The 27694-nt window shown below is 40.2% G+C and overlaps 1 protein-coding gene across 32 annotated transcripts in view; it reads right to left on the bottom strand.

Moving 5' to 3' along the window:
* The window catches only part of SIPA1L1 (signal induced proliferation associated 1 like 1), a 385985-nt gene that overhangs the window by 278339 nt on the left and 79952 nt on the right, over nt 1-27694 (bottom strand). For 31 of the 32 annotated variants that reach the window (XM_032405449.1, XM_032405459.1, XM_032405458.1 and 28 more), the window contains one exon: nt 13356-13422. The exons of the other annotated variant lie outside the window; for it this stretch is intronic. The gene's annotated coding sequence lies outside the window, so the exon portion shown is untranslated. The remainder of the gene's footprint in view (nt 1-13355; nt 13423-27694) is intronic. 32 annotated transcript variants of the gene reach the window in all.

Raw genomic sequence — 27694 nt, 5'->3', positions numbered from 1 at the left:
TAGTAACCAGCCCACGGCTTTCCAACTGGTCCAAAAGGGAGGCAGGCATGCTGCAGACAGAAGCACATGGGAGCGTGACCCAAGCCCCGGGCACCCATCCAGTGTGCCTTAAACACTCCCATTCTATCTTCCTGCTGCCCTGGATTCCCAAGCTACCAGATGGTTCTCTCCGTTCTCCCTTCAGCGTGCTGCTGAGACAATGAAGGGGCTATTTGCCTAGGACTCTGCACAAAACAATTTCCTGTCTTCTGATGCAATCTTGGTTCAGGTCTATTGGGTACTGAAGCAATCATGTCCGCCCCACCACCACACTGTGCATAAATGTTTGCTGAATGAAGGAATCCTCTGGTATAGAAATAAAGATTTCAAAGATATGGGGGTATAGATCTGAGACCGAGGACGGGGACGAAGAGGCTGCACTCCCCAAAAAAATGAAGAGGAGATAAAAGGGTGCTGAAGTGGGTGGAGACCACCTTATCTTTGAGAATTAGGATTCCTTATGCTGAATGAGCAAGAGTGGGAACAGGAGGAGGAGAGCCACACACAGGGAATTGAGAGTATTTCTGTCCCCAACACACTGACCAAGGGCACTGCAATCAGGAACCATGGCTCATGATGGTGATTGGCTTATATGATATGAAAATCATACACGGTGATTTTTGACAAGGAAAGGGAAAATGATCAAAATTGAGGGAAGATATAGGTGATAATTTAAGCAGTTTGAGAGGAAAAAAATATTCAGCTGATTCTGACATGTTTCTCTAAAGGATGACTATGTTGAAGAGATTTTTTTTTAACTAAAAATAGAGAATCAAATTAAACAGTGCTCAGCATGGGCTATGAACCCGTTCTCTAAGATTTCACATCTTCAATAGAATTTAATGGCTGAAAGAAAAGGAGATAATGAGGGTGATAGGGGGTGCCACAGAAAGGAGCCTGCCATTGCCTTTGGAGTCCATTCCTCACCCTCACCGATGGGACACATATGTAGTCATCCGGGAAGATGCTGAGTAATGCACCTGCAGGGTTACAGCACATGCAGGCACACAGGCTAAATCTTAACAGATACTCCAAAGCCACTTTCCAGTGAGGGCCCCACCGCAGTACGGGTGAGTTTTTTAAACATTTACCTTCTGGATCCATGGCACTGTGCCAATAACAGAATATAAAGTAATAAAATAAAGACCCAAAAACATGACTCAGCATCACCAAAAGCAGAGGGGAAATGGAAGGTGAGCTATGGAAACAATAGACTTTATTAGGATAGGAAGGTAAGATTATGAATGACTGCCCTTTATATTATCAGTGATAAATCTCTTTAAAATTAAATATTTTCAAAAAAACAGAAAATGAGAAATATTTGAGCCATATAAAACAAATTCCCAGATGATCAATGCTTTAACAAAAAATCTAAATTAATACAGAAAGGTATCACAATCCCACTAAGATTTACAGGATATTCTTTTGGAAATTCAGAATCAAGTTCATACGGAAAAATAAAGGAACAAAAATAATGAGAGTAATCGCAAAAAAGAAGAGTAATAAAGGAGACCAAGGCCTAAAACTTGCCTAAACGTGTTATAAATACATAATAATTTTAAAAGCATGAAATTGGTTCATGAATAGACCATCAAATCAAAAGATAAAATAAAAATTCTAAAAATACTCTGGAGAGCTTGCTAGAAGATAAAATGTGACATTTAAAATCCGTGCAGAAAAAATAATTACTCTATAATGGTTTTGGCACAACTATGCAGCCACATGGAAAAGAGAATGGGATACCAACTCACACCAAAAAAAAAAAAAAGCTCAAATTGGTCAAAAAACTTAAACATTAAAAAAAAGAAACAAAAATATTAAAAGAAAGTAGGAGACATTTTTCATACTTCTGGAGAGCATAAGACCTTTCTAAGGAGGACATGAAACCCAAATCCCATATAGTAAAACATAAATAAATTTGATTATCCAAACATAATAAATTTATACATCACGAGTTACCATAAATGACAAAACATACACCCAGTAGGATAACTTCTCTTTTTATTTAAAGAGCTTATCTCAGACAAATGGACAAAGGATCACAAAAGTCAATTAATTCACAGAAAGAAAAACTGCTCTTAAACACATAACAGTACATACAACCTCATTTATAATGAGAAATGCAAAGGAAAACGACAAAGAGATTCCCTTTTTCAGCTATGAAATTGGCAAGGATTAAAAGGTTTAATCACATACCACTGGCAGGAAGAAGGAGAAAGGCATACATTGCTAATGGGAGTGTAAGCTTGTATAATGCCCATGGATGGCAGTTTGGCAATACTTATCACAGATATGAAGATACATATCCTTTAACCCGGAAATACCTCTGTATAAACCTGTACACTCTCAAGTTCAAGGACAGCCACAGAGGCATTGTTAATAATATCGAAAAGATCAGAAACGATTTAAAGTCCATCATTAAGAGACTGGATAATAAAGTACACCCATAAACTGGAATGGAACAGAATGAAAGCATAGTGCGGTATGTTACAATTTGTGTAAAAATAAACTTTAAAAAGCATACATACTAAATGCAATATGACATTTCTAGATTGGATCCTGGAAAAGAAAAAGGGCATTAGTAGAACAACTCATGAAATCTGAATAAAATCTATGCCGTTTAGGTTCACTGTAAAACCTTTTGGATTTTACTCTATGGGCATGTATTGGCTATTTAAAACATAAAGTTTAATTTTAAAAAACCTAATAATTTTGTGATTAAATTTATTATCTTCCATGGTATTCATATCCTTCTACATACTGCTAATGAGACACATCAAGGGCAGATACATGGCTTCAACACTTCTAATACTTCAGTTGTTGCACCTAAATACCCACCCACCTCACCTACCAGATTTTTGGTCCTTAGAGGTAGGGGCCATGTCAACTCATCTCTGTACTCAAAGAATCTGGAGAATCTTTGTCACATGGTAAGGATTTAACAAATGAGAGCCAAAATTCCTAGTTCTGGTCCAGTGATCCAATTTTTGATCAGTAAGAAATTTTGTATTTCAAATATCCAACAATCCTTCTAGGGATGTCCTCTGGTCCTTAGTTCACAATGACACCAAAGAGAAAAGAAAGGTAAGTAATTCTCACCAAGGATTCGGCTAGGGAAATAGATAGAGGCAAATACAGCTCTGTGCTGAGAGTTGTAGGGAACAGAATAAAGAAGACACAGCCCTTACAGTAGAAGTCAGGCATAATTAAAGTCAGCACTTAAGAAGGTGAAAGTGTGGTGCTGCCTTGCATTTTCTGAAATGTTTTATGCAAAGGCTATTAAAACACTTTTCAAGGAAAAACTACTTATTTTGCAATTTAAGAAAAATGATAAAACTCCAATTCAGACAAAGTTTTGGTTTTCTCTGATGTCTTCTCAGGAAAAAACTTGGGGTAGCATGCTTAAGAATGTCCAAAGAAAAAATTCTAGCCTCAAGCCCCTTTGATACCTAATTTTCTAAATATTCAAAATGCAAAAGATAAGTAACATAGGAAATACTGAGGTCCCTGAATGGGCAAAGAAATACTACCGAGCTTCTCCCCAAAGCACCAATCGTGCTACCCCCTGCCATCTCCACAAACTCCGCTCTGAGCCTAGGACCAACACCATAAAGTAATATAACTTGGGCAACACTTCTGATCTCTGTGAACACCCATTTTCCGTCCATAAAACACACAGATGGCAACTAAGGCTGCTTCCAGGTCTAAAAGTCGATTACATCTCTTTTCCTTCACACATCCCGAATATAAACGAAGACCTTGGAGTCCTTTGATACAAACACACCCAAAACAGGCATTTGTCTGTATGTACCGGGGGAAGGGGCCACATGTAAAGCTTCCTTCCTATTTCTGGAGTGGCCCAACACAAAAGAAACAAAATACCATTTGGTTACAAACTGAAGGCACACGTAAGTGTTCTCAAATGAATGGGAACAGGATTTACTGAACTCTGTGTTGACATTAAATTGTGTATGCTGTACAACATCCACTCAATTGTGCATTCATTCTTTTAGGGTTACATAAGCTTCAAACTTGGCTTTCATAGATCTTTTATGTATTAGTTAGTCTACATATAACTTCTGTGAGTTATCTTTTTTTTTTTAAGATTTTATTTATTTGAGAGAGAGCGAAAGCTATCAGAGGGAGAGGGAGAAAGCAGACTTCCCGCTGAGCTGAGAGCCTGAGAGGCAGGGCTGGATCCCAGGGCCCCGAGATCATGACCTGAACCGGAGGCAGACGCTTAAGAGTTTAACTGACTGAGCCACCCAGGCACCCCTCTGTAAGTTATCTTTAAGAGTATATACTGCTACTTGATACTTTTATTTTGTTTACCACTTTTCATGGCATGGAAAAAAAGAGAACACTGGGGAAAGTTGCAGGCATACAGGAATATGCAAAGATATATGAATTATCAGTGGATAGTTTTTATTCTAATTTATTTAACATAAGCCTCAACCTTGACCTACTGGCTTGAAAGGTGATTAGGAGCTAACACTGAGAGTTTACCTCTGTCAGTTTAAATTTTCCCTTTCAATACACAGAAATAACATCGTGCCGCTAATAAATAATGGTTTTCTTCTAAAGTTCCTTTTCCCTAAATAACCAGCATTTTATGGGGTCAGGTCTTTTATAAATAACATAGGGATAGAGAAGAGTTTTCCAAGAAACATACAAATAAGTTCAAATTTCCACAGGCAAGATCTACTTCAGTAGATGAGGATATGGATACATCCATCTGTAGGATGAGCCAGTGGCTTCCTGAGGAAACGAACTTGAACATGTTTCAAAGGAGGGCAAGGTGACTGACAGGTGGCAAGGAGAAAGAGAAACTCCAGGCATTAAAAAAAAAAAAGACGTGCGTTAAAGCTGCCCCTGTGGCTGCTCGAGAGGCAGAGCCGCACGGTGACCGGAGAAGACCGGGCCCCAAGGCTTCTCTGGCCCGTGCGGCTGGGAGCCTGCTCACTACGAGGCACAGGGCGCGGGCCCCGGAACCCGGCGGGCGGGCGAGGCGTGTGCTCACCAGCTCCAGCTGACAGATGCAAAGGGCAAGGCTCCGAATTCCCACAAGGCCTTGCTTAAAGGGTTTTGGAAATTAAAAGGAATACTGTGTGATAACTATTGTGGAGAAAGAAGTCCCATTTTAAGACTGACAACTTCAAACCCCAGAGTTCCTGAACATAACCAACAGATAAAACAATTATTACATTCTTTTCTCAAGAGACTGAAGGAACGAGGCACTGTGCCTATCTGCCCTGACCTGCCAGACAACCATGCAAAGGAAAGGAAAAAGGCAAATCCCACTTTTACTGTGAAGAATGTTCCTTACGGGAAACCAAAGGACCAGGCGGTGTGCCTATGCGTGCCCCGGCGGAGGCCCCCACTGCATTATGTATTCCCTCGGCCTGTGGTGTCCGTCATGTGGTAGGGGCCACGCTGAAGACACAACACATTCCTCAGCCATTACAACAGAGATTAGCGGTTCAGGGAGGAGGCCTTCCAGACCTCGGAGACACTTAATACAATCCCCACCCCCAGCTCTGCCCCCAGCGCACAGATTCTAAAACTAGGTGTTATTTTTACACCAGAGCGCGGTGGCGATTATAATAATTTACTTGTTAATCATTTAATTGCAGAATTCTCTACATATAAATAAATTCACATCTGGTAGCAAAATATAGCCCAATAAATAAAACTAGTCTTTTATAAAAAGAAAACTTCAGGGCGCCTTGGTGGCTCAGTCAGTTAAGTATCCAACTCTTGATCTCAGCTCAGGTCTTGATCTCAGGGTTGTGAGTTCAAGCCCCACATAAGGCTTGCCCAGAACTAAAAATAATGATGATGATGATGATAATAAAAACAATTTCAGGGGCGCGTGAGCGGCTCAGTCGGTTAAGCGGCTGCCTTCGGCTCGGGTCATGGTCTCAGGGTCCTGGGATTGAGCCCCACATCAGGCTCCCTGCTCAGCAGAGAGCCTGCTTCTCCCTCTCCCTCTGCCTGCCACTCTGCCTATTTGTGCTCTCTCTCTCTCTGTATCAAATAAATAAATAAAATCTTTAAAAAAAAACTTCAAAGACAAATATTAGAAGTTAATAAGGTCTACTTACTTGTAAACCACAAGTCAGTTCTTAGATTTTAGCTCCTGAACTATCCCATTTCTCTAGATAAATATGTGGAATTTGAGAACCTTTTTCTAGATAAACTCCCTCTGCTAATGGGAGTCACTCTGGTAAAACAATTTGGGAGTATCTATTACAATATCCCCTGGCCTGACAACCGCCGAGAGAAACATATGCCCACGTGCACAGAGCCAAGGACGAGGATATTCTTTGCACCTTATTTGTAACCAGGACTACTGAAAACCACCTAGGAATTCAGCAACAGGAGAATGGCAGAAAAACCATGCTTATATTCCCATGATGAGTCTACATAACAACAGGCAGCTGTTGAAAAGGACAAACTAGGTTTATATGAAGTAACAGAGATCTCCAAAGCATGTATGTACCTGAATGACAAAAAGTTACTGATATTCAATACAGTACAAATTATATGAAGTTTTAAAGCACAAAAATAACCTTCATATTAGAAGTGAAAATATAAACACCACATCAACAAACCGTTTAGCTCTGGAGAGCTAGTAGGGAAACAGGAAGGGGGAGGTAAGGAGAAAACCTTATAAGCAGACTCATTTATTACTCTTATTAAAATTAATTTTAAAAACATCTCGCAAGGACTTTACAGGGTTATTAGGTGACTTTGGATTAAAGAATAAGGTGAAAAAGGGGGTGCCTGGGTAGCTCAGTCAGGTAAGGTCTGACTCTTGATTTCGGCTCAGGTCATGACCTCAGGGTTGTGAGATCGAGCCCCGCACTGGGCTAAGCAGGGAGTCTGCTTGAGATTCTCTCCCTCTCCCTCTCCTCTCTCTCTCTAAAATAAATAAATAAATGTTTAAAAATGAAAAGATTACATTAACATCTCAACTAAAACAGGCATGCTCCCTTTTAACTACTTAAGAGTCCTTTCCCACCAGTGGCCTACACTTTGTGAGAATGCAAACTTAACTTTTTAATAAAGGTCAGCTTATGATAACAATGATAAGGGTCCCCTTCTTGTAGTGGATTCTTCAGAAAATCAGGCCCTGGATGGGAACCAATGAATTCCTCTACTTTCAACCCTGGCAGCGTACCATCAGCCTGGCTTTCAAACAACCCTCTATCTACGTGGCTCACAGAAAATGAAATACACTCTCGATTCCGGGAACTGCATCACCAATGTTCTATCTACCCATAACAGCTAGCTGCCACAGTGGAAAAGAAAAGAAAAGAAGAAGAAGGGAGGGAGGAGGGAAGGGAAAGAGGGAGGAGGGAGGAAGGATGGAAGAAAGGAAGGAGGGAGGGAGGGAAGGAATAAGCAATTTGTTGCTGAAATACCTATCATTAATGTAAGATATACTTTAAATATAACCAAATGCACCTCTCTCATTTTTAGTTACTGTAATGCCATGATTTAACAGAAAATAAATTGTAGAAAAGTAAATAGGAAAACATCCTCCTTATAGCACTAAGTATAAAAATAGCTTACAAAACAGCATGCATAGGATTCCAATTTTGCTTTTAAAACATATACATGGTCACAAAGAACAAAAATGAAAGAAAACTATCAAGATGTTAGCAATCCTAAAAAACAAATGACCTAGTTTCTTCTACAATAAATTACATGAAAAGAGAAGGGTAAGGGAAAATGTTACAGATTAAGCAAAGACTTAAAAGAGACAAATGCAATGTGTTATCCTGCTTGGATCCTGAGTCCAACAAACTAAATTGTAAAATCACAATTTTGAGACAATGAAAGACACTGAACATAAGCTGGGGATTGTAGGACTGGCTAGTAAGTAATATTAAAGAATAATTGTTAATTTTGTTAAGGGTAATGATATTGTGACTTTTTAGAAGTCATTATCTGTTAAAAATATTTACTGAAGTATTTACAGGTAAAATGATATAATATCTAAGTTGTGCTTTAAAACTCAAAAAAAAAAAACCTCACAAAAGCAAGAAGATCAATGTAACAAGAATGGCAAAATGTAATTGTCAAAGCTAGATGATGGGTACATGGGGGCTCATTGTGCTCTTCTCTCTACTTTTGTGTATGTTTAAATTTTTTCACAAATAAAAAGCAAAAATGCTAACAGGGAGAGCTACCTCTGAATGGTGGGGACTGAGTGATCTGCTTTGAACTGGGTGATTTTTATTTTGATCTGTGCACCTTTTAGGAACATCCAGATTTTATACAATAAATATGAATTACTTTGGTTACCTGAGGAAACAAATGTTACCTTCTAGTTGATGGATGGGTGGGTAGACAATGGACGGACGGATGGATGGATCTTTCAATGCCCTGTTCCAATGATGCCATGTCCATAGATTTAATTCTCCCTCTACAGACACCTCAATGCATTTTACTTGTATTTCCACAAAAGGCTTTATTACATTTGGTCATTTGTTCTGGCAATTTTTAATTATGTCTTATCTCTTCCTCTAGAAATACAACTTGATTACAAGAGGCATTTGGTTTTTTTATGTATCTATCCTGGTCAACATCAACCAGGTGTTAAATAGTTGTTTACTTAATTGAAATAACTCCTCCACTAATAAATCCAGAGGGGAGACAAGTGGCTACAGAAGTAGAATATCTTACTTCTTGTAACTACAAAGGCTTTAAGGCTAAGACATACTCAGAGGTCCCTATACAAAGACCAATACCCAACAAATGTTACCTCATCAATTTCTCAAACCATTTGTTTTCCAATTGACTGAGGGGGAAACATCAGTCAGTAGCAAAAAAAAAAAGCCCAGTTACTGAATTAAGTTACAGACTTAAAAAAAAAAAAAAACTCGTGGGGGGGGTGGTCAAAGTCCATTAGCTCTTCAGCAACCATTTCATTACTTAACCTACTGAAGATTCATCTAGAGTAGCAGTGCATCAGTGCATTTTTATTAAGGACACCATCATGGCAAGAACACAGAACCAGCCATGTGCTGGGACAAACAATGGTTCAGGAAACATCCCTAGCTCTGAAGAGGCTGGTGCCATGTGGAAAGGTTACATGACCACACCTCTCTCACATCTTCTTTATCATCCACTCACTTGGGGCCTTGGCATGTTTGGTGCAGGTAGGAGCAGTAGCTTTCTTCAAGCGTAGGACATTCATCTCTATAATCTCTTGCTTAAAAATCATTTCCAAAAAGGTACAATAAAGGCATCCTCCCAGGGGCAGTAAAACCACCAAAACATGGCATACTACACTTCCCTAAATGGAAGACTTCATCCACCATGGCCTTAATTGATGAAAGCCCCTCAAATACTTGTGAAGATATTTACAACTTCCTTTTATATATAAAATACACTTAGGTATTGACAAACATTAAAATAAAGCCTAGGTTGTAAAATAAAACCCCCACCACAAACAGTTTCCCAAACCCTTTGGGAAAGGTATATTGTGAAGAACTGGCAGATGCAAGCTCCCCACAAGTTTCATGTCTAGTTCCACACTGTGATCTGCTCCCAGAAGCCAAGTCTTCAAAATTTCTTTACCAACCCAACCCTTTAAGGCAGGTAGTGGCAGAGGTCTGCACCATCCCCACCCTGACTTCCACCCACATCCATTCAATGTTCATGTTCTTGCTTCTCTCTTTTCTGGTTCTTTACTTTAGACATTTGCTAAATCCACTCTTATTAGCAAATTTTAAATTTATTAAGACAGTCAACTAGAAAACAAATGGTTTGAGAAACTGACTAGGTAACATGGTACCAGTATAAAAAAAACATATCCATACAAATCCAGGGCCCAAAATAAGGACCAGGTACCAAGAAATAAGGCAGTCTTCCAAAGACAACTTAATTCAATTCCTATTAGCATTTGTTCTATTTGTCACTGGAATGCGTTTCAAAGAGGCGACTCTTTATTTGATGTGGACAGCTGTGCTCTCATGTTTAGAAGAACTAAGGGTAACACTTCAGTGAGAACAAGTTGTCCCTACTCCAGAGAAAAGGGGCATGATATTATTAGTAAATGTGAAGGGGTCATACCACAGTTCTAGAGGCTGGCAAAAATATTTCCTAGGCCAAAGGATTTCACAGAATTTTCTTTTTTAAGAATAAAGAAGGAGGCTCTGAATAATAAATAAGCATAGTGAAATAATTCTGAAGTGACCACAAGGCACGCCAAACTCCATTCCCATTAGTCATGGCCAAAGATGAAAGGAAAACTCTGCAATCATCCCTTTGCTACTATAAAATTTTAATATTTTCCTATTGTATTATAGTCCACATTTAGTTAATAAAATTTCGTCTAGTATTTATCCTAAAAAGTTGTCTCCCTTTCGTACATTCAGTGCCACAGGGAGACTTCAACGTAGGCTGAACCACAGAATCTCACAAGTGTGCTCGAGGTAAGCATTTGAGTTCTTCTCAGAGTTCACATATTCATTCTTCTTAGAGTTCGCATATTCAAAGTCCTTTATTAATTAATCTGTTGTCTGTCACTGGACTACCTCTAATGAGGAAACTGTTCGCTTCGGTTTTAAGGAAGACATAGTTTGTTAGGATGATGGGCAGGAAAAAGAAAGCAGGTGCATCAGTGGACATGAGGCTGAACAGCCAGGAAGGAGGTACCACTTTTCAACTCACCTCTGAATCTGCTACAGTCACTCTACTGTCTGGATGGCCGATGTAAGGCATAACGATTATTAGGTTTCTTGCTACCACCACATATAACACCAAGAGAAGTCTAGGAGCATGCACCAACACGTATTTTTTTCCTTTTCTTTTTATACTTACTAAATCGTTGGGACTTCCCATGAACAGTAAGAAGCATGTCTTTACTTTGTGTATCATATCAGCAAACTATTAGTCTATGCAAATGTGACCAGTTATTCTTTTATTTTTTTTTTCAAGAAAAGAAAGACGTGCAGAGCTTTTTAAAATTTCCTCAGCTACTCTCCCATTAAAAGCAGAAGCCTGGGATGCAATGACCAAATTGAAATAAGAGAAAAATTTAAACAACATCTCATTGACCTATGAGCACATAGCTGTCTACGCAAGAAAGGGAAAATTCAAAGCAAAAATACAATACTTGGAAAATTATTCAAGTGTTTCAATGTGTGAAAGCAAATAATTTAGTCAGAGATTATCATCAATTAACAGCGCTCTTTCTCGCTGGGGATTTAGAAAGAATATAGCCATACGATTTTTTTGTAAGGGAAGGAAAAGAAGTATGCTTTCTCAATTCGATTTTGTATTCTAGAACAATGTTACTCAAAAAATAAATAGATAAAAATGTATAAGAATGATGGATTTAATAAGATCTACATAGGACTGCCTAGAAAATATAAGGTTTCGTGGGTTTGTTTGGTTTGGTTTGGCCTTTTGGATTTTTGTTTTCTTCTGAAGAAGGGAATTGATTCGGATATCCCTGAAGTGGAGAGTCTTTAGAAAGGAAGTGTACATTTAGAAGGCCAAGAAAGAGTCATGCCACTAATAGGTCTGGAAAACTGCTCAGTGAAGCCTCCCTTGCCTGTCTGAGCAGACCCAAGCTAGTAGGAATGCTTACGAGAAGAATCTCCCACCTGACCTGACAGATAGACCGTCCTAGCAGCATCAGATAGTATCACCATTAAAAGGCGTGTTTTAAGTGCTCAGGGGTTCAGGTTGTTAAGCTGAACAAAATTCAAAAGACAAGGTGGAGCCGCTACAATACAAAAGCCAAACAAGCTTGGCCTCACAGTAATCCTAGAACTTAAGGCTTCTGCTAACAACTGTCATACTCAAGTTCAATCGGGAGCTGATCCTTCCTTAAGAGTGTTTAAAATACCGTCAGACACACAGGGGCTGCACAGAAGGTGCGTGTTTCTATTGTATACAGGCACTGTGGAGGGGGAAAAGGTGACTCTTGAAAAACAACTTCCAAGACTGAGGTGAAGACCAGAGGGCACTCCATACCAGGGCCTGATTTCTCTTCCTTCTGAAAGTACCCGACCTACCGTCATGGGGCATGCCTGCAGGCTGCTTGCTGCACCGCTAAGCAATTCTTGATGGTTCTGAAGATGCTACGTTCTCAAAGACAGTTTTTCGATTGTGTTGCTAATAAAAGACTCGGGCTTTTCAAATGGCCACAAATTACAGAGACCTAAAAATCCTTCCTGGATTTCACTCTGTTGAAGAACGATGCTGGGTTTGATCAAATAAATGCTACCAGGAAAGTGTCCTAATGTACTTTAAAAACACTGTCAGAGATAAGAATTCCTCAATTCCTCTTACTGAAATTCAAGGAAGGTCGGAGACAGCCAGCCACTTTGAAAGCACTGCTCCGATTACCCACGAGCTTCAGAAAGGAAGCCCTAGGCTCTGCACAAAGGTTTCCTACAGGGAGATGCTCAGATAACCTTGACCGTCCTTTGTAGGCTGTGGTGCTCCAGAAGAGCCCACTCCTCAGGCAATTTGCTTCTGCTTCTAACGAAGCAGCAGGTGAGAAAAATCTCCAGGTCTTCGTTTCAGCAAAACCAAAGAAACCTACACATCCCAAACGACTTGTTTTATCTGAATTTAAGAGTTTAACATATTACAGCACTTGAAGCTTGTGGAAATGTCTCTCTCAATCTGAATGAAGCTGTTACTTTTCTCGATACGAATATACCCTTTTACAACTGATTAAAACGTCTGAGAAATGTCCACTGAAACATTAGAACAGGCCTAAGGTGGGCCTGGGTTCCTACCTGGGAGTAAAAACCAGGGGGAACCATGCTGAGACCAAGGGTGACACCCACATCGGTAAAGGTCAGGCAGTAAGTACATCATGCAACCATCTCAACGTTTTTCAGGATAAGCCTGCTATTCCCAATTGTCCACTAACACACCACAGTTGACATGAGTTGAAGTATAAACTCCCATCAAATTTTAAGAAACACATAGGATTTTTTGAAACGTAATTACTATGGAATGGGACACAAGTAGGTAACGAAAACCTTCTTATTATTAATTTAAGTAGCCAGGAAAAACCCTGAACTATTTTAACTGTAAAGACAACAATGCTGAATTCAGAAATCAGAGTAAAAACTGCACAGGAGCTTCCCTCCCTCTCCAATTCTGTTTCTGCCTCTCAGCAGTAAAACAAAGAAGGAAGAAAAACCAGTGAGGAAAAAACACAGGGTCCACATGCAGTCAATCCAAACCTCCCTGCACAGAGCAGGTCTGCTGAGCACAAGCATCTGAGTGGCATTCCCTTCCCCCGACAGGACTTGGTGACAAATCCACCAACTCACCTTCTTCCACTTCAAAGTTAGCAGCAAATCTTGCTTTTGAGTCCAACTTGAGGTATTCTCTCAAAACCTAGATTAAAATAATTATGGAACTTTAGTATAATAAGGCTATTTTTGAATTCTGAAAAACATACAATTGTACCTCACAATATTAAGGGGGGAAAAATCAGTTACAAATCAAATCCTAACTGTGAAAGGATATACTCTACCTCTAAAGCCCTCTTTAATGGGTAATCTCTTTGTGTGTAGTTCAATGCACATTTACATGTACACCAACCAACAGCCACTCCCGCTTAAACAGATTCTTAAACCCAGTTATTCAGTCTCTACGCAGCTTGTGATGGAGGGCCTCAGCCCATCATCTGTTCACGAAGTCTGAGGAGAAACTCAGGAACCTGAATGTGTACGAAGGCCCCCAACAAAGAGATTTTGATGTAGTGAGCCTGTCCCATGCCTACGGGAACCACTGTTTCGAACCACTGGTTCTTAACAGGGGGTGACTTTCTACCCCAGGGAATATCTTGCAACGTCTGGAAATATTTTTGGTTGTCACAACAGGGGGAGGAGATATGCTACCAGCATTTAGTGGCTAGAAGCCAGGGATGCTGCTAACCCATCCTACACTGCACAGGACAGCCCTCCACTACAAAGAATGATCCAGTCCCAAAGGTCAACAGCAGTGACGTTGAGAAACCCTGTTTCAAAGCAAATAACTATTCTGATCATTTAGAAATTTTACAATTCTCACACTGGTCATTTCAGATAGGTTATAAGATCCCACTACAGATATGAACATTTCCTATGAATGGTAAGCTTATCGTTACCTTCAAGGAATATACATGCATGCCCCATATTAATAATATGCAGTACATGAACCCATTCTAAAAATATTAAAATAAACCAGAGTGATCATGGTATCTCCCCTGTATACATGTCCTTAAGAGTCTTCCAAGAAACTAATTTTTTAATGTTCACTAAGGTGAAACACTATGCCAAACTATGTTAACGCCCCCCAAACTTTGTTCCCAAACATATAAAATGGAAGCTAAGGAGCGTGAAATGAAAAGAACCAGAACTTAGTTTCCCTCACAGATATTCCCCTTTCCCAGTAAGGACAAGAGGGATAAAGTTCCTCTTCCCAGCCTGTCCCCTTAGATAGTAGGACTCCCACCATTTATTCAGCCAAATATACAGACAGGTACTTCAAAACCCACTTACACTGCATTCAAAATGAGACTTACTGAGGGCCGACCGTGTCTCCACACCATGACCTTATGCAACACAGCAGAACAGAGCTTGGTCAGACCCTGTAGCAGGTCTTTCCTACCCTACTGTAGTCACATGGTGTAAACATCAGGAAGAAACCATGGGGAAAAGAAACCTATAAAGTTAAGTATCCCAGATACTAAACTCTGCAGTTTTTACATGACTGGCCTCCACACTGCATCCACAGAACAAGGAAATAAGTACAGAAACCTATAACACTCAAAACATATGCGTTGTCTTATCAAGCTTAATTAATGAGCTGTAACTGCCTAATTACATAACGAAGACATACCTGACAGCTGATGTGCACCAGGAACCTAGCTAGGTACATGAACAAACATGCAACATTTAAACCAAATGAAAGGATACGCTATATGAACACACTTAGAAGATCCCATCAGAATTAGTCCATTCTGACTAGACATTTCCCTGTTGTGGCATAGGAGTTTATGTTCTAATTAGAGACTGATTTCTTCCTCTGAAGCCCCAGTGTGTAAAGGAACTACCTAAATTGAACTCAAGCACAATCACCCCAGGCAACGAGCACGGGGCGGGGCGGAGGGGCAGACTGGCATTCACATCCCCAAACACTGGTCGGGGTGCTGGCAGGGTAGGCTGGATCTGGGTCAGAGGCGGCGCTCCCATCTGGAGCCCCTACCCCTGCTCCGGGAACTTCTGCACCAGCCAAATCATTAGGAAGCTTCACTGAGTAATGTGCTGGTCCAAAGGTAGGGTTAACATACATTGTAGATTCAAGATGTCTGTGAAACCAGTGTAGAGCCCATCACTCCTCCACTATAGAGAGAGAAGAACTGGGGAAGGCAGCCTCAAACACAAGCCAAAGAGCTAATGACCTGGTCAAAGACGACTTCTTAATATCCATCAGTGGCTAAGAGAACCAAGGAGAGTACTTTTTGTTTTATGAAGCAAAATAATTTCCAGGCTTTCCTTTCTTTTTACAAGAAAGGAAGAAAGAGGGGAAGGCCTAAAAATTACCAGGGAGGCTCAGAAATATTAATGCACAATATGAAATCTACTTAACCCAACCTCCATTTTTCTAGATTTAAATCACTCTTCAAATAAAAATTCATAATTGAATTTCAAAACATAAACACTTTATTTTTTTTCTCTCACCAGTAAAATATATTCTGTTCCAAAAAAGAAAGGTTGCTCAATTTCCTGTCAAAAGCAATCCAGAGAAGGCCACCTACACTGTAAAAGCAGCAAGAAAAAAAAAATAACAAAATGCTGAAGAAAAGCCTGCGTGTGTGGGTGTATACTAAGTGCAATGTAACTACCACTCTGGGTTTTTAAAAGCTTTTTTTTTCCCTTGATCATTCTGAGAAATATGAAAATTAGTGTAGCTGCTAAAGAGAAGTTTGTCCTCCAACCTTCCTAAGGAAAACAAGCCCTATGATGGATTTCAGTTCCACCACAGAGAGAGGTATGGGTGGACATTCAATGCCTTTGACCCATGATTCTTTGTTCTCACAGGAAAGGGCAGATTCTACCAAAGAGACAACTTACATGTCATGTTTTCAGAGAGGGAAGGCTGCTCTGACAATTAACCTTCTCCCCCTAGCTACCCTTCCTCCCCCTTGCTCCAAACCTCTGGGAGCTAACCACTCACCACTGCCTAGATTATGGTTTAGTATAGCATCGAATTCACCACGCTGTCTATGAAATTCCCCTTACCTTGTTTATGCTTTCTGAAACTCTAAATTCTAAGATAGCAATCAACCAGCCCAACACTTTTTATTAAAAGCCTACTGAAATATGTTCAATGCTAAGAGAGATACAGTGTGGTGAAATAAAAAGAGAAAGAGAGAAGGAAAGCTTGAATAGCTCACCAGCAAATTGAGGACAAAAGAACGGAACATACAAAGTCAAAATTAAATACAGTATTATTGAATTGTAACAGTAAAAGGCCCTATTTCTATAAATCATACTTTCCATGAGGAGTTTGACACAGTAAATAACGAGCAGGGAAAGGAACATATTAATGAAATGATGGTAAATACTTTTTTATTTTATTTTAGTTGGCTCCACGCCCAATGTGGAGCCCAACGTGGGGCTTGAACTCACAACCCTGAGATCAAAACTTGAGCTGAGATCAACAGCGGATATTTAATGGACTGAACCACCCAGGTGCCCCATGAAATGATGGTAAATACTCTAAAATCAGCACACCAAAAGACAAATCAAGATGTGGCAGAAAGCCTACTTTATGGGGCAGCTGCAAGACAAGACAGCATGAGAAAGCAAACCTCTTAAACCTTGCAAATGATTTGTCCGATAAGCTAACAATTAACTACTAAGTCAACTAACAAGAGGGGCTTTTTGTTCTGTTTTGCTTAATAATCTCAGATCAACCGACGCAAAAAAAAAAAAAAAAAAAGGCGAGACTAGTTAGTACAAATAACTTCATTTCTCAGAACCACTTGAGTAAGTAGCCAATATGATAGCCTATCACCCCTACAGAGTTTAGACAGTAGTTTCTATAATCATATAAGGGCATTCCACAAAACTGTAATTATGGTCCTGAAAATCATCAAAATTACATAGTACTATCAATCTAATCCACAGACCAGATCTTACACTCTCCAACTATCCCAGTAACATCCCTATTAGTAAAAGGGTCCAATCCATCCAGGATCTCACACTGTACTTAGTTTTCACATCTCATTAGTGTATTTCAATCCAGAATTCCTGACTTTCCTTGACTTTCATGACCTTGACAACTGTGAAGATTCCAGGCCAGTTTTGTAGCACGTTCCTTAACTTGGGTTTGTCTGATACTTTCTTATGATTAGCCTCCAGTTATGAATTTTCAGCAGGAATGCTCTTATGATTAGGTTCCAGTTATGAATTTTCAGCAGGAATACTAAAGAAGAAAGTTCCCCTCCTTGTATCCTACCAGGTGGTACATTAATCTTTTTCCCTTACTGGTAACATGAACTTCTATCACTTGATTTTAGGGGGACTCGGCCAGATTTCCACTACAAAGTTACTCTCTCTACTTTGTAATTTATAAGTACCTTGTGATAGGATACTTTCAGATTATATAAATATCCTACCAACCAACATTTGTGTCCAGTGATAATTCTTGGCCAAATTAATTATTTTATGATGGCTGCCAAAAAGCGAGTTCTAGTCTAATAACTCCTACCATTCTAGAAGCAGAAAAAACGGTATTTAGAAACCAAGATCTGGGTGTGATTATTGCAACTGGTTAATTGTTGCTCCTAGCCAGGAGAATAGAAGAACATGCAGAGATGCACACACCCTTCCTTCTTTATTTCTTTCTATATCTATGTATATATTGCAGACCAGGAATTCATACAGATGCCCTGAATTCCTGCCCAATTATGGGGTCTTTCTAGCTTTCCCCTTTCCCTTCCCTATAACAGTAGTAAATGTAGCTCCCTTAACCTCACTTTTCCTTCTTGGACTTAGCCCCCCATGTCACCTAATGCTACCCCAATCTCTGATCTATCATCAGAAAAAGCCCACTCTCTCTAAGGGACCAGTAAGGGAGAAGCCCAGAGAGACAAAAATGTTATTAGAGACTATATAGGATACCATTTTTGCAGAGTCCAAACAGGCAAAGCTAAAAATATACTGTTCACAGATACACTCATTTTTAAAAGCAAGGGAATGCTCAACATAAAATTCAGGATAGTAGTCACCTCCAGAGGGAGACAGAAGGATAGAATCATAGGGAAACACACAACTTCAAAATACCTGTGTTCTATTTCTTAGTGAGAACCTACAAGCCCTAAAAACAAGTTCCTTGGCATACACAACTATGCCTCACTAAACCACCAGGAGGTCATTAGCAGAGTCTCAATTTTACATTTAAGATCTGAGGCCTAGAAAGGTTATGCGTGTTGCCTGGGGTCACAAAACCAACAGGCCGGAGCTCAGACACAAACCAGGTCTGACTCAATCCTCTATCTACTGTGCCCTCAGCTATTCCTCAAACAGAAGAAAGAAGATGGGCCGGAGAGATGGAGCTATGGCTCTAAGGCTAAGATTCCTCTGTGCCTCTGAACCATTTCCAGACTGTTTTTAGGGTATAGGCAAGTCTAGGGGCAAAACTGGCAGGCGGGGGGGGGAGGGGGTGCAAAATCTTCCTAAGGGCTGCAAAGGGGGTAGAGGCACCACTCTGGGCCATACTGAGACTGCAAGAACAATATAACCAATCCTTTAGGGAGAGTTTCTAGTACATTCCATAGGCCACAAATTCTGGCTCAAGTAAGTCACTAAATAAAATCTCCTCTCCCCAAAGGCTCTGGTAAAATCTTATTACTAACTGTTTTGTTTTGTTTTGAAATCAGGAAACAAGGGAGAGAAAACCAGCAAGCCATTCATGAAGTTCCAAACAAAGCCTAAATAGGGCGAAATTATACATCACTTAGCACACTGCATGAAACATGAAATTAGTGACAAAATGTTGAGCCCTTTGAAAGAACTTGTATAATGGGATACTGAAGCAGAGCAATAATACTTCTCTGAAGGAAAGACTGGACATCCTGGGAAGCTTAAATCCCACTCTGCTACCTGGGTGTGGTTTAAAATTGCTAAAACCCAAAAAAGATGGATCTCCATAAGAAGAAAAGAAAAAAGCATAATTTATCTTCTCAAAACATCAGATATAACAGCATTCTAACTGCATTTTTGGTAGAAATACCTCCAGAGTCATTTAGTGATTAATAACAACTCATACAACCTAGAAAAGTCTCATGATCAGCACTAATGATTTTGTGATCTTAGTTCAAGCTTTCTCTGTCTTTATAATGGAGTATGTTTTCCCACTGCTGACTTCCAAGGGGTGGAGCATAAATTGAATCACAAGTAATTTTTGGCTTAGCCTTCTCCCCAACTCCCCCCAAAACCTGCTAATAAGTTCTATCTTCCCTTTCTTTTTCTTTCCAAAGAGGAAAAATCTAGACCTAGCCCACAGACTGAAGAAAATACCACAGAACAAAAGAAAACAAAGGACGTGTGCAAGATGGTGCAAAAATAATTCAAAACTCATGCAAACTTCATGCTGGAGCCTAAAACAGTCTACAATACATAAAGGTTAAGAAATGCAAAGTAGTCCTGTAAAGACAATAAGCGCACGAGAAGCACACGAAAGGATAAATCTCATTAGATAAAAAAGAAAGCTATTTAACAGGACTCTGCAGGGGCAAGGCTTCCCCCCCCCCCCCGCCCCCAGCTTTTTAGTTACTTTCTTTATGAAAAGCAATCAGGTGCTGTTGAAATCAGCATCTAGTATTAGAAAGACAAGAAGTTATCCTGAGGTATTTCTAAATGAATATGACAAAAAGAATAAATTAATCCATAGGCACTTGTTTCTTACATCCTACTGTATTAAACTTACATGATCACAAGATGAGCAGTAATTATCCTAGAGAATTTAGGGACAACAGCCCAGCTTTAAAAGAAATTTAGAATCTAGAGGCACCTGGGTGGCTCAGTTGGTTGAGCATCTGACTCCTGACTTCAGGCTCAGGTCATGACCTCAGGGTTGTTAAGATGGAGCCAGATGGCAGGCTCTGAGCTCAGCGGGGCGTCTGCCTCTCTCCCTCTCCCTCTCCCTCTGCCCTTCCACCCCCGCCCCCGCTCATGCTCTCTCTCTCTCTAAAGTAAATAAATCTTTTTTAAAAATTTAAAGAAATTTAGACTCTAAAAAATAAATACGAAAAAAATGTATTATTACTTTAATGTTGGAAAGGGGAAAACCCTGAAACATATTAAAGAGTTTCCTTGTAAACTCCCAGATAATGAATTTGGGGCAAAAATCAGTATGGCTATTTAATAAATAAATTCTCCCAAGCTAATCTAATTTAGTGATATTGAGACAACCCACTTAAAAAGGGACTGCAAGACGTGAATTTCTAAACATTAATGGATCTGACAACTCATGAAGACACACACAAAAAAATCTTCTTCCCCTGGAAAGTATATACAATGGTCCTTTGATCCCAAGTTGTACAAACTACTACTTATTCTTCCTTTCCCTGAAACTCTAAACATGAAAGTTAGAAGTAAGTCCTTTTGCAAGCTAATTATCTTCATGTTGAGGCTTCTCCAACTTAAAGTCACTTCTATCTACCCATTTGCTTGAGCCAAAAACCTACGATTGACTATCCATTCCTTTCTTCCACAGCCCACATGCATTCTGCCAACACCTGTAACTTCTACCTCCTGAAGAACACCCTGGAGCCTTCCCTCCTCTCCGTATCCACTGGCGATACACTGGTCCCAGCCACTATTCTCTCTCAACTAGGCAACTGCCCCAGATTCCTCATTAATTTCTACCCATGAACTTTTTCCACAGAGTAGTCAAAAATGACTTTTTAAAAGGTTAAACTACATGTTTTTATTCCCCTGCTAAAAACCTACCAGCGGCTTTCCATATCCTGAGATGTCAAGAAGTGTGAAAGATATAAGATTTTACTCTAATTTCCAAGCTAATAAGTTAGACTGTCACAGGTGTATGGATACCACTGAGGATATGAGACATGTGGGTCAGAGACAAAGGACTTCATTACTCACAGCAATAGCAGTAGCCAGAGTACCAGCTTTTTTTTTTTTAAGATTTTATTTATTTATATGACAGAGAGATAGAGAGAGAGCACAAGTAGGCAGAGTGGCAGGCAGAGGGAGAGGGAGAAGCAGGCTCTCTGCTGAGCAGGGAGCCGGATGCAGGGCTCGATCCCAGAACCCTGGGATCATGACCTGAGCCAAAGGCAGATGCTTAACCAACTGAGCCACCCAGGCGTCCCTGGAGCAGCAGCTTATTTGGCGCCAGTCCCTTACGTCCTGATTTCCCCCAGGTAACACCTGCACAGCAGTGGGCTGTGTCACAGGAGAGTAACCCGAACTTAATGAACCAAAATCTTTTATAATGGGCAGTATGCCTGCCTGAACTTCACCCCAGAAGGAGACACTGTCCTTATTATATAGACACTAAGTGTGACTGATCTTTGCTCTGGAGGGTATCTTCCAAGGCTGCTGACTATACAAATCATCCTTAAAAAAGACAGTCTAGGGGGGCGGAGCAAGATGGCGGAGGAGTAGGAGACCTGGATTTCGTCTCCTCTCAGGAATTCAGCTGGATGGGGATCAAACCATTCTGAACACCTACAAACTCAACAGGAGATCAAAGAAAAGAAGAGCAACAACTCTCTGAACAGAAAAGCGACCACTTTTTGGAAGGTAGGACGTGCGGAGAAGTGAATCCGAGGCGATATTCGGGAGGATAGACGGCGGGGGAGGGGCCTCCGACGGCTGCTTCTGGCAAGTGATAGAGCCACGGAGCACAAAATCGGAACTTTTAAAAGTCTGCTCCGCTGAGGGACGTCACTCTGGTGGCGAAGTGGGGGGTGGAACCCTCGCGGGACAGTGTGGTTTCAGGACCCTCGGGATCACAGAAAGACCGGGGGTGCCTGAGTGCGGCAGAGCTCCCAAGTATCGGAGCAGCGAAGCCGGCTGGAGAGACGGAGCCCAGGTGCGGGCTCTCAGCTCGGGGTTGTCATAGACCGTGATCCGCGGCACAGTCAGGCCACTGCTCCTCCAGCAGGGACCCAACAAGCGGCAGATCCGGGGAGACTCACCTTCTTCCCCCGGGAGGAGCGGCGCGGGAGCGCACCGCGGGGATCTGCTGGGTTTGGAGACTCCACCCGGGGTCGGGTGCCAGATAGAAAGGCGCGGTCACAGGCCGGGTGAGTGCGGAGTGTGGCCGGAGACCGGGGAGACGGGAGTGACTGACTGCTTTTCTCTGGGGGCTCGCTGAGGAGCGGGACCCCGAGTTCTCGGCTCCGCCGGGGCGGAGACTGGGAGGCTGCCATTTTCACTCTCCGCCTCCAAAGCTGTACGGAAAGCTTGCAGGGAACAAAAGCTCCGGAGAGCAAACCCGAGCAGATTACTTAGCCCGGACCGGCAAGGGCGGGGCAATTTTGCCTCCGGCAAAGACATTTGGGAACCACGGCAACAGGCCCCTCCCCCAGAAGATCAGCAAGAACAGCCAGCCAAGACCAAGTTTACCGATCAATGAGAACGGCAGAACTCCAGCACTAGGGGAACACTGCACATAGAATTCATGGCTTTTTTACCATGATTCTTTAGTCTTTCAAAGTTAATTATTTTTTTTAACTGTCTTTTTTTCTTTTTTCCTTTTTTCTTTTTTTTTGAATTTTTCTTTTTCCCTTTTTCAACCAACATCTTATCAATCCCTTTTTTAAAAAAAAACATTTTTATTTTTCATTTTTAAAGTCATATTCTATCCCTTCATAGTAGTTACCCGTATTTTTGGCATATATATATAAGTTGTTCTCTCTTTAAAATCTTGAGATAGTTTCTTCTAACAGATCAAAATATACTCTAAATCTCTAGTGTATGGTTTTTTTCTACTCCCCTGCCTGATCATATTCTCTCCCTTTTTTCTTTCTTTCTTTTTTTTTTTTTAATCCTCTTCTTTCTTTTTTCAAACAACTTATCAAATCCTTTTTTAAAATTTTTTATAATTTCCATCTTTACAGTCATATTCCATCCCTTCATCATATCAACCCTTATTTTTGTACATATATAAGTTTTTCTTTCTTTAAAATTTTGGGAGGGACTTTCTTTTAACAGACCAAAATACACCCAAAATCTAGGGTGTGGCACTGATCTATAATCCAGCCTGATCATATTTGATCACATTCTGTTTTTGTTTTGTTTTGTTTTGTTCTGCTTTTGTTTGTTTTTATCTTTATCTTTTTCTTTTTTCTTTTTTTCTTTCCTTTTCTTTTTTCTCTCTTTCCCTTTCTTTTCCCACTGCTTCAGGTCTTTTCTGATTTGTTTAGAGTATATTTTCTGGGGACGTTGTTACCCTGCTAGCATTTTGTTCTCTCATTAATCTATTCTCCTCTGCACAAAATGACAAGACGGAAAAAATCACCTCAACAAAAAGAACAAGAGGTAGTACCGACTGCCAGTGACCTACTCAATACGGACATTAGTACGATGTCAGATCTAGAGTTCAGAATCATCACTTTAAAGATACTAGCTGGGCTTGAAAAAAACATGGAAGTTATTAGAGAAACCCTTTCTGGAGAAGTAAAAGAACTAAAATCGAACCAAGTAGAAATCAAAAAGGCTATTAATGAGGTGCAATCAAATATGGGGGCACTAACTGCTAGGATAAATGAGGCAGAAGAAAGAATCAGTGAGATAGAAGACCAAATGATGGAAAATAAAGAAGCTGAGAAAAAGAGAGATAAACAACTACTGGATCACGAGGGCAGAATTCGAGAAATAAACGATACCATAAGACGAAACAACATTAGAATAATTGGGATCCCAGAAGAAGAAGAAAGAGAGAGAGGTGCAGAAGGTATAATGGAGCAAATTATAGCAGAGAACTTCCCTAATTTGGGGAAGGAAACAGGCATCAAAATCCAGGAGGCACAGAGAACCCCTCTCAAAATCAATAAAAATAGGTCAACACCCCGACATCTAATAGTAAAACTTACAAGTCTCAGAGACAAAGAGAAAATCCTGAAAGCAGCTCGGGAGAAGAGATCTGTAACCTACAATGGTAGAAACATTAGATTGGCAACAGACTTATCCACAGAGACCTGGCAGGCCAGAAAGGACTGGCAGGACATATTCAGAGCACTAAATGAGAAAAATATGCAGCCAAGAATACTATATCCAGCTAGGCTGTCATTGAAAATTGAAGGAGAGATAAAAAGCTTCCAGGACAAACAAAAACTAAAGGAATTTGCAAACACGAAACCAGCCCTACAACAAATATTGAAAGGGGTCCTCTAAGCAAAGAGAGAGCCTAAAAGCAACATAGACCAGAAAGGAACACAAACAATATACAGTAACAGTCACTTTACAGGCAATACAATGGCACTGAACTCCTATCTTTCAATAGTTACCCTGAATGTAAATGGGCTAAATGCCCCAATCAAAAGACACAGGCTATCAGATTGGATTAAAAAACAAGACCCATCGATATGCTGTCTGCAAGAGACTCATTTTAGACCCAAAGACACCCCCAGATTGAAAGTGAGGGGGTGGAAAACCATTTACCATGCTAATGGACACCAAAAGAAAGCTGGGGTGGCAATCCTTATATCAGACAAAGTAGATTTTAAACCAAAGACTGTAATAAGAGATGAGGAAGGACACTATATCATACTTAAAGGGTCTATCCAACAAGAAGATCTAACAATTGTAAATATCTATGCCCCTAACATGGGAGCAGCCAATTATATAAGGCAATTAATAACAAAAGCAAAGAAACACATCGACAACAATACAATAATAGTGGGGGACTTTAACACCCCCCTCACTGAAATGGACAGATCATCTAAGCAAAAGATCAACAAGGAAATAAAGACTTTAAATGACACACTGGACCAAATGGACTTCACAGACATATTCAGAACATTCCATCCCAAAGCAAGAGAATACACATTCTTCTCTAGTGCCCATGGAACATTCTCCAGAATAGATCACATCCTAGGTCATAAATCAGGTCTCAACCGGTACCAGAAGATTGGGATCATCCCCTGCCTATTTTCAGACCACAATGCTTTGAAACTAGAACTCAATCACAAGAGGAAAGTCAGAAAGAACTCAAATACATGGAGGCTAAAGAGCATCCTACTGAAGAATGAATGGGTCAACCAGGAAATTAAAGAAGAATTAAAAAAATTCATGGAAACCAATGAAAATGAAAACACAACTATTCAAAATCTTTGGGATACAGCAAAGGCAGTCCTAAGAGGAAAGTATATAGCAATACAAGCCTTTCTCAAGAAACAAGAAAGGTCTCAAGTACACAACCTAACCCTACACCTAAAGGAGCTGGAGAAAGAACAGCAAATAAAGCCTAAACCCAGCAGGAGAAGAGAAATAATAAAGATCAGAGCAGAAATCAATGAAATAGAAACCAAAAGAACAGTAGAACAGATCAACGAAACTAGGAGCTGGTTCTTTGAAAGAATTAACAAGATTGATAAGCCCCTGGCCAGACTTATCAAAAAGAAAAGAGAAATGACCCAAATCAACAAAATCATGAATGAAAGAGGAGAAATCACAACCAACACCAAGGAAATACAAACAATTATAAGAACATATTATGAGCAACTCTATGCCAACAAATTAGATAACCTGGAAGTAATGGATGATTTCCTAGAGATGTATCAACTACCAAAACTGAACCAGGAAGAAATAGAAAACCTGAACAGACCTATAACCACTAAGGAAATGGAAGCAGTCATCAAAAATCTCCCAAAACACAAAAGCCCAGGGCCAGATGGCTTCCCAGGGGAATTCTACCAAACATTTAAAGAAGAATTAATACCTATCCTTCTGAAACTGTTCCAAAAAATAGAAATGGAAGGAAAACTTCCAAACTCATTTTATGAGGCCAGCATTACCTTGATCCCAAAACCAGACAAAGACCCCATCAAAAAGGAGAATTACAGACCAATATCCCTGATGAACATGGATGCAAAAATTCTCACCAAAATACTAGCCAATAGGATCCAACAGTACAGTAAAAGGATTATTCACCACGACCAAGTGGGATTTATCCCTGGGCTGCAAGGTTGGTTCAACATCCGCAAATCAATCAACGTGATACAATACATTAACAAAAGAAAGAACAAGAATCACATGATCCTCTCAATAGATGCAGAAAAAGCATTTGACAAAGTACAGCATCCTTTCTTGATCAAAACTCTTCAGAGTATAGGGATAGAGGGTACATACCTCAATATCATAAAAGCCATCTATGAAAAACCTACAGCGAATATCATTCTCAATGGGGAAAAACTGAGAGCTTTCCCCCTAAGGTCAGGAACGCGGCAGGGATGTCCACTATCACCACTGCTATTCAACATAGTATTGGAAGTCCTAGCCACAGCAATCAGACAACAAAAAGAAATCAAAGGCATCCAAATCGGCAAAGAAGAAGTCAAACTCTCACTCTTTGCAGATGATATGATACTTTATGTGGAAAATCCCAAAGACTCCACCCCAAAACTGCTAGAACTCATACAGGAATTCAGTCAAGTGGCAGGATATAAAATCAATGCACAGAAGTCAGTGGCATTCCTATACACCAACAACAAGTCAGAAGAAAGAGAAATTAAGGAGTCGATCCCATTTACAATTGCACCCAAAACCATAAGATACCTAGGAATAAATCTAACCAAAGAGGCAAAGGATCTGTACTCAGAAAACTATAAAATACTCATGAAAGAAATTGAGGAAGACACAAAGAAATGGAAAAACGTTCCATGCTCATGGATTGGAAGAACAAATATTGTGAAGATGTCAATCCTACCTAGAGCAATCTACACATTCAATGCAATCCCCATCAAAATACCATCCACTTTCTTCAAAGAAATGGAACAAATAATCCTAAAATTTGTATGGAACCAGAAAAGACCCCGCATAGCCAGAGGAATGTTGAAAAAGAAAAGCAAAGCTGGCGGCATCACAATTCCAGACTTCCAGCTCTACTACAAAGCTGTCATCATCAAGACAGTATGGTACTGGCACAAAAACAGGCACATAGATCAATGGAACAGAATAGAGAGCCCAGAAATGGACCCTCAACTCTATGGTCAACTAATCTTCGACAAAGCAGGAAAGAATGTCCAATGGAAAAAAGACAGTCTCTTCAACAAATGGTGTTGGGAAAATTGGACAGCCACATGCAGAAGAATGAAACTGGACCATTTCCTTACACCACACACAAAAATAGACTCCAAATGGTTGAAAGACCTCAATGTGAGACAGGAGTCCATCAAAATCCTAAAGGAGAACACAGGCAGCAACCTCTTCGACCTCAGCCGCAGCAACTTCTTCCTAGAAACATCGCCAAAGGCAAGGGAAGCAAGGGCAAAAATGAACTATTGGGACTTCATCAAGATAAAAAGCTTTTGCAAAGCAAAGGAAACAGTCAACAAAACCAAAAGACAACTGACAGAATGGGAGAAGATATTTGCAAATGACATATCAGATAAAGGGCTAGTATCCAAAATCTATAAAGAACT

Source organism: Phoca vitulina, unplaced genomic scaffold (assembly GCF_004348235.1).
Source record: "Phoca vitulina isolate PV1807 unplaced genomic scaffold, GSC_HSeal_1.0 scaffold7, whole genome shotgun sequence".
Classification (NCBI taxonomy): Eukaryota; Metazoa; Chordata; class Mammalia; order Carnivora; family Phocidae; genus Phoca; species Phoca vitulina.
Note: the sequence above shows the minus strand (reverse complement) of the source record. Positions and strands in the feature narration are given on the sequence as shown.